Here is a 12593-nt window from a genome sequence, read left to right as displayed (position 1 = left end):
TTCTGCTACTGGTTCTCCAGGACCTGTCAGAACCTGCTGGATTTCATCCTTGGTTCTGGCTCTTTCACTTAGATTTTACCAAAGTTTCATAAAATATAGACTCCATCAGCATCTCTTCCAAGTTTTCACAGTGCTGCTTCTGTTCCCTCATCCATTTTAAGGATCTAAATCCCCAACTTCCTCTCTCTTGTAGAATTTCTGAGCATCTCCTAGCGTTGATCCTTTTGTTCGTGGCCAATGGCAATTCTCCAAGCGAAAAATTAAGGATGGAAAATCCCTGACATAATCTGTTTATAGCTGATAGTCCAAGGGACATTCTAGCAATATCCACTGCCTAGGAAACATTAGATGGAGATATCACTATTAGTTGGGCTACCCCTTAATTGCAGTGAGGATATTTACTTATTATTTGAAAAAGAGGGTAAGAAACATGCACAGCTAGATATACATACGCACACTTGAGACTGTAATTTGTTTGGCTCTCCAGCATTCTCTGTCTCTATTTTCCAATTTAATTAAGAAAAAAAAAGAAACCTTGAGATTTCAAACATCTGAGAAATACCGGTACTGCTTAGTCAGAAATCCTTCCATTTCTCCTGAGTACGTCTTCTCTATCTCTTAACCAGCCGAGTAATCTTTGAACAAAAACAAAATGATGGCCTACCACGAAACCTGTTTACAGACAATGGATGGCAGCAGTTCTTCAAAGTTTGTCTAAGGCTGAATTTTCTCAGTCCTTTTATTCTAAACTAAAACCAAATCTTTCAAACGAGATATTTACAGAACTAGGTATTTGCAAAGCTGAAAAATGCTTGTACACTTCAGATAGTTGAAATAGTGAGCTCTATCCCAGCAATTATCCAGTTTAATCATTCCTGTTCACTAGAGTACATACAAAATAAAATTCAACAATCATAAAACATATTGTAAAGAATAATTGATTGCACTACATACTACAGGACTTAACAACAATTCATTTAGTGACTGTTCAAAGTTACAATGCCATTGAAAAAAGTGACTTATGATTGTTTTTCACAGTTAATGACCACTGCAACATCTCCATGGTCATGTGATTAAAATTCAGACACTTGCCAAATAATCCATATTTATGATGGTTGCAGTGTCCCAGGGTCATGTGATCCCCTTTTGCAACCTTCTGACAAGCAAAGTCAATAGGGAAGCCAGATTCACTTAACAACTGTCTTACTAACTTAACAACTGTAATTATTCTCTTAACAGCTGTGGCAAGGAAGGTCATAAAATGGGGCAAAATTCACTTAACAAATATCTCACTTTGCGACATAAATTTTGGGCTCAATTGTGATTGTAACTTGAGAACTACCTGTAAAGAATAGAATAGAATAACAGTTGGAAGGGACCTTGGAGGTCTTCTAGTCCAACCCCCTGCCCAGGCAGGAAACTCTACACCTCTTCAGACAAATGGTTATCCAACATCTTCTTAAAAATATTTGATAAGTGTTCATGGCATCATACAAATCTCTGCAGATACCATAGTCAAAAACATGTAGGCCTGCGAACTGGCGCCCCTCCAGATGCTTTGGATTACACAATTCCCATTATCTCCAGGCAGTATGATGAAAAGTTGTTATTCAACATCTTTAAATTGCAGTAAGACACAGAATGCTGACCTCAGAGATCTTGGATAAAATTCTGCCAACTATTTTCTATGAGAACATTGCATCCTCCAATATAGCTTAGACGAGGAATGAAGGAACATATCCAGGGGTGAAGTGTAAAATTTGTTACTACGGGTTCTGTGGGCGTGGCTTGGTGGTGGTGGGTAATGTGACTGGGTGGGCGTGGCCAACTTTTTTTTAAAAAAACTTTTCACAGCATTTTTTCCAATGCTTTGAAAAGCCTCTGCCGATCAGGCAACTCAGCTGGGATCGTCAGAGAGGCTTTTTAAAAAGTGCTTTGAAAAGCCTCTCTGATGATCAGGCAACTCAGCTGGGATCATCAGAGACTTTTCAAAGCATTTTTTTTTACCACCTCTTCGGCCAAGAGGTTGCAGAAAAAATGCTTTGAAAAGCCTCTGATGATCCCAGCTGAGCCGCACGATCATCAGAGGCTTTTTTTTTAACTTTTAAAAGCATTTTTTCGTCGGAAGAGGAGGTAGAAAAAATGCTTTTAAAAGTAATTTTTAAAAAAGCCTCTGGTGATCGTGCGGCTCAGCTGGGCATGGTGGGGGGGAGGGCACGGATTTTTGCTACCAGTTCTCCGAACCACCCGCTGCTATCGCTACTGGATTGGGCGATTCGGTCCAAACCGGGAGCATTTCACCCCTGAACATATCTAGAAAAGAGCAAATTGGGAAAGCCAGTTTGGAAATTCTGAGGAAGGATGGTATTGTCCTCCTATGCATTTGAAGATTTCCCATCTATGGGATTGCCACCTTACTCACCTATTGTAGTTATTTTGCTAGTAAAAAGATGTAGACAAATTTTTCTAGTGAAGTTTCTTCAATCATTTCTGAGGAATCTCACAATACCAATAGAATTTTTTTTTTTGTACCTCAGGGTTGAATTGTGGAGTCCTTGGTGCTCTTTGAGCTTGGTTGTTTTCTTGCAGACATTTCATTACCCCATTAGGTAACATCTTCAGAGCTAGAAGAGAGTGGTGTTTACTCTCTGTTTATATACAGTGGCTTGCCCTGTCAGTATTTGTGGGAGTGTTGTTTTCTTCTTGGTTGTTCTTTGATTAGGCTATTTTTTCCTATTTGTTTGTTTGATTGTTTGTCTGAGTTGGTAGTTCTTTCATTGGGGTATTATTATTGCTTTATTCTTGGTCTGGTGTTATTCTCTGCTTATTTGGGTGTTCGTTGCTGGTGCAAGCCCCACTCCCTTCTAGTACTGAAGATCTTACCTTGTTAGGTAATGAAACATCTGCAGGAAAATAGTCAAGGTCAGAGAGGACCAAGGACTCCACAGAATGTCACAATTTCTTATGAGTCATAGTGCAACATCTGAGTTCATTCGAAAGACACCAGGTATTTCTCATTAAAAAATCTTGTAGTGGAATTCCCCAGAGATTTCAGAGGACTTGTGCTAAATTGCTTTCCAACTAAGCTGACCCAAAGTGTAAATAGATTCATAAGGTGCAAATTTTTAGTTAGACAACTATTTAAGATGGTGGAAAGCCAAGTCAATTCAAAGCTGGCATTAGTAGTGCTCTAGAGCTTTGGCATTTATACTGCTTCAGCATCACAAGTTATGAGGAAAGATTCAGAAAGCAGCTTCCAGACCAGAGGTGGGTTTCAGCAGGTTCTGGAGAACCGGTAGCGGAAATTTTGAGTAGTTCGGAGAACCGGTAGTAAAAATTCTGATTGGCCCCACCCCCATCTATTCTCTGCCTCCCAAGTCCCAGCTGATTGGGAGGAAATGGGGATTTTGCAGTATCCTTCTCCTGGAGTGGGGAGGGAATGGAGATTTTACAGTATCCTTCCCCTGGAGTGGGGTGGGAATGGAGATTTTACAATATCCTTCCCCTGCCACGCCCACCAAGCCACACCCACAGAACCAGTAGTAAAAATTTTTGAAACCCATCACTGTTCCAGACCTATTATCTTTATCTAGAAGCCAATGTGTGGTATGGATAATGTAATATTGAATATATCTATCTTGGGGGGGGAAATATTTTAGAGGAATAAATTCAAATTAGAAGAAGGTAGATTTTAGTCTGGAAATCACTTTCTTCTATATAGATTGTGGGATAGTAGATCTACTGCTGAATCTATCAGCCATTTATAGTGGATGATTTGCAGCTAGATAGTTTCTTTCCTACTGCCAAATGATTAACAATGAAAAGTGTATTTTTCGTCTATTAGAAAATAACTCATGATGTTTGCTTGTACATGTGAATGTAGCAGAAAGTTGGGCTCAGCTCCTCAGACACCAGGTTTCACCTGACTCTGCTAAGTAGATATTAGAGATTTGTGTTTGTGTGTGTGCCTTCAAGTCAGTGTTGACTTCTGGTGACGGTCTGAACAAATCCCTGCAGTCTTGGCAAATGATTTGTCATTTGGCAAATGGTTTATCCCTTCCTAGGGCTGAGAGAGTGGGACTGACCCAAAGTCACTTAGCTGATTTCATACCTATAGCAAGACTAAAACACACAATTTCCCAGTTTCTGGCCTGATGCCTTAACCACTGCACCAGACTGGCTACATCAAACAAAAATATCACAAAGCAAGCCTGAAATCCACCTTCATTTGATGTAGTGGAATTGGGCTTAGTGTGTAATGGGTAGGAATTGGGGGATTAACTTTATCCCAGGATATGCAGTTATCCCTTTAGCCTTTGCAACAGCCCTTGAGGTAGATTAGGCTGAAGAAAAAAATGGCTGAATCCACATGACCCAATGAGGATAAATGGTAAACAAGGATTAGAACCAGAATCTTGTCCAATAATAAGGTACCTATCATTGCACATGTTGGTTCTCAGAGTTTGGGTATAATTACTATAAACTGTAATGCAATTATTTTTGGGGACAGCCTTATTTATTTTATTTATTCAAATCATGCTCTCTTCTATATGCTCAGATGAGCATTCAAATCAATTAGCAAAATTAAAAGCTAATAATCTAAATGATATTATTTTCACATCAATTCATAGATAAATTATGAATTGAAAAAATTCATAAAAAATTATGAGTCTTCACAGATTTCTAAATGTTGAGAGAATGAAGGCCAAATGCAGCTATGAATTCCATAATCTGGAAAGAATCTAAAGGATTGCCTCCTATAGTATGAGTGAGACAAACTCAGACAGGAGGAGCATCTTTCAGGAGGGCTCCTCTTTCAGGCTCATATTGGGAAGTAATACACTCAGATAGTTATTTAGTTGGTTAGTTATATCCCACCTTTATTATTTTTATAAATAATTCAAGGCAGCAAACTTAGTGAACCTGATAGTCCTTCTTCTCCTGTTTTCCTCACAACATCAACCTTGTGAGGTAAGTTGGGCTGAAGGAAAGTGACTGGCCAAAGGTTACCCAGCTTGTTTTCATACCTAAGGTGGGACTAGAATTCACAGTCTCATGGTTTCTAGACCAGCACCTTCATCTACATCAAACTGGCTCTATGCCTAGAATGTTCAAGGGTCAATATGAATCATGATAATTATTCCTGACAACCAATTAGCAACCAGGGCAGATCTTACAGTATTTCTAAATTGTTCAGATCTCAGGTGGCCTCTGTACTTCTTAATAGACTAATTTCTGCATTATACACCAACTGCAAATTTTTGGTGCTTTTCAAGGGTAGTAAGTAAAGGAGTCCCTGTGGATTTTACTCCGCTTGTCATTGCTGACTGTAGAGGGACAATGCTCATCTCTGTTTCAAGGCCATTGAGCCAACGCTATCCAAAGACATTTCTGCAGTCATGTGGCCAGCATGACATCAGGGAGCATTGTTACCTTCCCACTGAAGTGGTACCTATTTATCTATTTACATTTGCATGCTTTCGAACTGCTAGATTTGCAGGAGTTGGGGCAAAGGAGCTCACCCCATCACTTGGTGCTCAGGTCTCAAACCTGGGCTGCTGGCTTTCCAGCCAACAAACCCATTATCTTCACCGCTGACCTACTGTGCTGCCCTATAGATATATTCTTCAAGGGTAGACTTCCCTATATATTTCAGTAATCAAGACAGGATGCAATTACTGCCACAAAATCTACTCAAGGAGTCCACAGCTGTCACATTAGCCTTAATTCTGCAAAGGCACTATTTGCCAAAGTCCTCATCTGCACTTTCCTTTACAGCTGAGGAGCACTTCAAACCTCTTTCAAGGGGACTGCCACAGAATAAATACGTGGAACACAGTACATGAGTCTGGTTTCCTATTCACCAATAACTCCTTCACCTAGTCCAATACTAATTTCAGCTTGTTCTCCTTCATCCAGGAGTTGGATGGACACAAGCAGGGCTATTAACAAACAACGGTACCCCTTTCAATAGCACCAGATGGATATCCCCACATAGAAGACAAGATGGAGCCCTGTGGGATGCCATAAGTCAATGGCCTACATATCAACCAATCATTTCTCAACACAACCTTATGGACGTGACCCAACAGGATGGATTGAAATTACTGCAAAATAGTTTTCCTAAGGCTCACTTTCATTAGAAAGTCTAGAAGGACACCATGGTTAATGGTATCATGGAGAGGTCTAGAACTAGTAGGACTGCACTTTACTTAACCAGTTTCCAGTGTAGATCATCCATTGAGGCAAATTAAAACAAGCTCAGTATTGTATCTTGGATGCAAACCTAATTAAAATAGGTCCAAATAATTAGTATCTTCCAGATGTGTCTAGGGCTGATTATTTTTATTTAAAAAATCATAGAATATGTAATTGGAGTAAGTTCTGCCATTTCAGTGTGAACCAAAAGCCATATTAATCTGCCTATATCGGCATCACCAACCGATATAAAGTTTCTTCCCTCTCATTTTTATGATCACCCTCATCCTCTATGCCTGACATAGGAGACCTTGCTGTGGAGCCAATGAGCCTTCCCTTTGCTTGGATTTTCTCCTTAGTTAGGAAAAGAAAAAGCCACTAATTAAAGATACGGCAGTTCTTGTGGTCATTTGGAGTCTGCGCTTTACTAACATTTGGAAGTGTTTAGTTTTTTGTGCATCTGAAGTTGAAGGGGGAGGGCGGGAGAGAGAACAGTGATTGGTGGAAGAAAAAAAAATCAAAGATCATAGTGGCATGTGCTCCTGACCTCAAATTGATTTTCCAGCATGACATTAAAGACCTTAAAACACACACACACACACACACACACACACACACACACACACACACACACACACACACAAAGCCAGAAAGGCAAAAATCAGCCCAGGAACACATTTACAAAACGAGCTAATGCACAAGGGATATATTCTCTTTAAATTCTAATCTTTACTGCCACTACTAATTCCATCTTTGCTACCGGAGTTCAGGAACTGAAGGTACAGTGCCCACTCAACATTTTCTAGATATAAGGATTATCTATTATATGGATAATAAAGGATTGTGGTGGGGAGAGTTTGGGCTCTTCGTCCATTGACAGCAACACATATTTTGGTTGCTTCGTGTACTGTAAATTAATCCTGATATTCCTCCACAATCTCTTCTGGTTTTATCCTCACAACAACCCTCTTTAGTAGGTCCAGCTGAACAACGCTGGCTGGTCTCCAAGTCCCTGTTGAGTTTCCTGGCTCAGCAGAGATTCAAATTCAGACCAACATTGAATAAATCCAATTTCTTCGTTTCTGAACCATACTAAATATTAAAAAAATCTTCTCTGTTCAAAGGACTTATGTATTTTCCAGAATGGAATGAGGATTCAAAATTGAAGTTGGAAAGATCGGAGAAATAATGTTTTGATTTTATGCCTCCTTGATTTTGGAAGAGAAGAGAATCAGCATGTCTATTCCTCAACGCAACAAAACCAGCCTCTTGTTCAGTTTTAAAAATCATTATGCTCATAAAGCATAGAGTCTATCAAAATAGAAGTGCTTTTATAAACATGCGGTTTGTTCCAAGATTAGCATCAAGATTATTACTAGACCTCTTAAAATAGGGCAAATAGAACTTTTTAAACAACATCTAAGGATGTTCCTGAGCATCTCACTATTGCTGATGTTTGTTTCAGCATAAATCCATTGGGCAGGGCATGTGATAGAACCGAACTTGGGGCAGGGGTTTCTATTTGGAGTGGCGACAAGAGAAAATCTGGAATGTAGCACAAGCACTAAAATCAACTGCTGGGAAGGACAGATTCAGAAGAGCCCAGAAAAGTTGCTACGTAGCCCGACCTAAAAGAATGCCTTTCTCTTCCCTCTTTCCTCCTTCCATTGAAGGAAGAACCAATAAACTGGTTCCTCTTCAGATCTCTCTGCTCATCAATCTAATACATATCTATCCTGAAAGCAGTATGGAGAAGGAAGAGTAATGAACAGAGGATATTCCTAGTTTAAATAGCTCCTTTTAAAACTAGGCTGATAACATTGTTTATGCTAAAGAACCATGGTTTTAATTCTAGATTCTAATTACTGTGTTGTGTAATGCAGATCTACTTATGGACTGGCAAGGTACTTTTGAGTAATTGATGCTTCAGGGTGCACAGTTCCTGTTTGCTTGAGAGGTGAAATGGTGCCTTTGCAAGACTTAAGGCATGCTAATTGTCCCTTAGAATCCTGCCAAACCTTCAGTAAAATGGGGAAAATAGGTCAAATATTAACAAATATTAATAGTCACATTTTTGCTCTCTTTATCAACAGTTTAAGAACATGCAGCAGGAGAGCATTGGTTTTCCAGACATGGATGTGTGGTTGATTTTTATTTAGGAATTTATATGCATAGATCCTCAAAATAAATGATCTCTGCAGTTACATATACCAATTCCTTTTCCGAAAATTGTTATGCTCTCCACCTAGTGCTGAAGGGCCAGAGTCACAAGTCAATGGTGGAACACATTTCCATGCCGATGTGCTCAGTTTCTAAGTCTAGGGGGGGAAAGACCTCTGAAATCCAAATTTGAGGGATTCTGCCAGAGATTCTGACCAGTGGAACCATCACACATGATATAATCATGTGGGGTGGGGGGTGGGGGAAACAACCCTGGAAGACAAAGCAAAGAGATGCAGCCAAGAGAAGAATCAGATAAAAGGCAACCTAGCCTGCAGCAGGAATTTGAACAGGGCAAGAAGCTTAGAAGGGACTCTCCCTAGTTTTTTGAACTGTAAAAGACATGGGGAGAAGCATACTTTCAGATCTGTTTATGTAACCTTGCACTAAAGTAGAATTAGCCATCTAGCTGTGTTTCTTATTTGGTCTACTTTGCAAGGCACAGGTACCTTATCGTTGGGAATGGCTGCTCCCATTCTGGAGAACTTCATATTGAAGAAGACCAACTTAAATCTTTCTCTGATAATCTTCTGTCAGTAAATAAATACGTATTACTCGTGTAGGTCTGACTGTTTGTGTTACAGCGGCTAAGGACATGATACAATTTCTTCCACTCACTTGTTTTAGTATGTTTAATTGATGTGCTAGTATATTATTTTTTTAAAGTCTGAAATGAATGATAAAAAATGACCTAATATGACAAAGCTCAATTAACAATTAACCTAGAAATTATGCAGTTCTAATTTCTGTATTAAGTATGCCAAAAATTGCATTTCTCATTAATGCAATCATATCTATTTATCTAACAGAACCTTTTTTCCCAAAACAATTAATAATCTAAAATTTATAATGCTCTCTTTCCCCTCGTTTCCTTTTGTCTTTTTGTTTTCATGCTATGTCAGGAATGGTGGGGTAAGAGAATGTATTTTAACTAATATTTGAGGCATCACCAAACAAGGAAAATGTATCATCGAATAGAAGGCACTGATTTTCATAAAATATGCAATAACTGTACTGGTCTTAAACTACATTAATAAAGATCTATTGACTGATTGGTGCAATAATTGATATACTTTATGAGGAAGAATAGTGATAAAGCAGCTTGTGTACCTGGTCAGTCTGCTATCCTTCCTCATCTTTCTTTCATAATTATTTATATTATTCTTTAAAAGAGATTCAGGCAGAGCTTTAAGACATCCTATATATAAAATGCAGAAAAAGAAAAAAGGCCAAAGGCATGTTAGAGAAGGGGAAAAATAGATCCTATTCTAGAATGTAGTCCTGAGGCTACAGTTTGTGGATCTTTGCTCTAGGGCTTTGCAATGAAATAGTAAAAACTAAGAAGAGTTACTACAGCAGATTTAGAAGTTATTAATAGCATCTCAAACAATTTGTGCCCTCAAAAACTCCTGGTATTAAACAGCAGATATAAAAGGTTTTAGAAGTTGCTGAAATAGCAAAACTCACAGGATGCTTGCACATTTTTTAAACAGGGAGAAAATGTGCTCTGTGCTTAATAAAATCATGATCTCGTATTATTATATTCTATAAAGACTGGAATTTGGAGAATATAAATAATAAAATTTTCCGCAATGCAATATATGCAGCTATTTTGTATCATTTAAGTGGAATAATATACTTTATTTTTATTACTTTTCCCTACGTAATTGCGTTGAGTGAATTTTATTTAATATACATTTTTCTCATATATAAGAAGAAACAAGCTGAGGATCTATTTTTCATTTATCAATCTGACCTTAGAGCAACTGCTGTGGTACTGGGAGAGATTCAAACTGTTTAATTCCCCCTCAATCTTCCCCCATCTCAGCAAGCATCCATGTAGTGTAATCAGCCAAGCAATGGTTTGCAGAAATAAGGAGGTAGGGATAAAATCTGTTGAGAAAGAAGTTGTACCTTGTGGGTCCTAGAAGCATAGTGGGTGCAACAGTAGGGGGCCAGGAACAATCATTTTCATTTCCCACAATGTCCTCACATATCCCCACAATGCCCTCGCATATGGGGCATTGTGGGAAGTCAAAATGGAACCCCCCAAAATTAGACCTCTTTTTTTTTCATAAAGAGTGCCAAGAAAACTATGAATAATAGACTTTCATAAGTCTCTGTCCTCAGTCCCATAGCATTTTATAGGCTTAATAAAGTCAAAGAAGAAGCATTATTTTATAAATCTGATCATTCTTTCTTCACTCTGATTGACCCATTGGCTTGAAGCATGCAATTAGCTTCTTGCCTTTTAATATAAAAACTATAAACTGATTTAGCTTGAAAGGATATTATTTCTTTTCCCTGCCGAGAGCATAAAGACAGATAATGAATATAAGATTTTGCTATGAATTAGAGACATTTGTAGGAATGGGCTACATGAAATGGTAGTTAGAGGCAACTACTTTACGGAGCAAATGAATGTATGAAAACAAGTAGTTATAGTCAGATGTATAGCACTAATAATATTACAAAATGGTACTTATCATTTGGGACAGAAATTGCTTCTCATTAATGATTGAGCAGATTCATTATGATCCAGTTTCTAAGGTCACTTATGGATTGATTTTTATAGCAGTCCCAGCTTCAATCACAGAAATTTATGGAGGGCCACATGGTTTTTATCATCTATCTGCAGCTTTCATATTCTTCTTCTGCTGCTTCCAAATGATACCTACCATAGAATATCCATGAGTGAAAGAACCAGTATTGTTTGGCGTTAAAGGTAGGATCTACATTTTTTGGAGGCATCTTAAATATTCTCTGAAGTGGGGTTAGATTTTTCACATTTTTACCATTTTCATATTTTATGTATAGTTTGAAGGAAGTGAAAGATTATCTCATCTCTGATTTAGACTTAATAAATATAATAATTTAGCTAAACCATAATGTTAGACTAACATTAGTATTTTAAAAATCTCACCCAAAATGATAGGAAGTTATGCTGAATGGTTGTGGTTAAATGAGGATGACTTTTTAAATCTACTTGATCATTAAAACCTCCATGGTAACTTTAATTTTTTTGTTGTTGTTCAGAAAAATCAACCTTTCACCATGATGAATCTAGGGGCAAATGAAATCATAACTGTATACCGTATGTCCTACACTTGGCTTGAGATTGAGATTCAGGTGTCCTACCAGAGGCAGAAGCCAGGTATCCCTTGCCATAATCCTCATTTGCATTAGAGAGGCACCTTGTAGGATTGCTTGTTATGGAACCATTCTGCTTGAATGCTTTCTCTCCTCAGGTCCTGTTTCATTATGCCAACACCATGGCAACAAGGTCCTGAATGAGAAAATCTTGGGCCAGATTGCTATTTTTGGAGGCAGGAGACAAAGACTCCAGAGGTGAAAGAGGCCATGGGGAAAGATGCATGGAAAAAAAAAACCCACATTCCTGCTTAATAAAAGGAAGGATCAGAAGCTATAGGACATAAACCACAAATAAAGGATGTTCCCTGAGTGGCCCAAGGGCACTCAGGCACATTTCCAGAGGATGCTGATGCTCCATATATTGACTTCCCTATATTTTATCTATTCCCAAAATAAGATTGTCTCTCTCAGGAAAATACATTTCAGTTAGTTTTAAGGCTCAGGACAATTGAACTTGGGTTAGGTGCTCTTTATTTAATTCTTTTGTTTATTTGTTTCTGTGATTTCCATAGCCACCCATCTCAATAAGTGACTCTGGGCAGTGTACATCATCAGTGGCTACCTTGCAGGGCCGGATTTAGATGAAAAGAGGCCCTAGGCTATTCCACTTATGAGGCCCTTTCACCTATAGTGAAAGTGTAATTTTAATTTTGCTAACAATTTGAATGTAGGTCCCTCTTGATTTTGAGGCCCTTAGGCTGAAGCCTAGTTAGCCTATAGGAAAATCTGGCCCTGCTACCTTGTCTTACATTTACTCTCTCTTTTTCTCTCTCTTGCATTTTTGGGAGGGGAGATTGAGGGTCAAAATTAATGCACTAAACCTTTTACCAGTAAAACACCTGAACAGCCCCCCCCCCCAAGTTCTCTTAATTTCTTTTTTCAATGTGCCTTTGACATCTTCTGCAAAACGTAATGCAGATGTGATACATTCCTACAAAGGGGGAAGAGGGATGGGACAAAATCACCAACACAAATATTCTCCTGCCTTCAGTGGATGTACTGGAGGCGGTTGATTGCTCATC

General features: G+C 38.5%; 1 protein-coding gene across 1 annotated transcript in view; it reads right to left on the bottom strand.

Moving 5' to 3' along the window:
• The window catches only part of SP7 (Sp7 transcription factor), a 62003-nt gene extending 50341 nt beyond the window's left edge, over positions 1–11662 (bottom strand). Inside the window, exons 1-2 of the mRNA XM_034412183.3 lie at positions 11557–11662; positions 10175–10311 (exon numbers count right to left, since the gene is read on the bottom strand). The gene's annotated coding sequence lies outside the window, so the exon portion shown is untranslated. The remainder of the gene's footprint in view (positions 1–10174; positions 10312–11556) is intronic.
• Between the last annotated feature and the right edge of the window lie 931 nt (positions 11663–12593).

Source organism: Pantherophis guttatus, chromosome 2, assembly GCF_059756535.1.
Source record: "Pantherophis guttatus breed Tessera chromosome 2, ASM5975653v1, whole genome shotgun sequence".
NCBI classification, from domain to species: domain Eukaryota; kingdom Metazoa; phylum Chordata; class Lepidosauria; order Squamata; family Colubridae; genus Pantherophis; species Pantherophis guttatus.
This window is presented reverse-complemented; position numbering and strand designations above follow the sequence as displayed.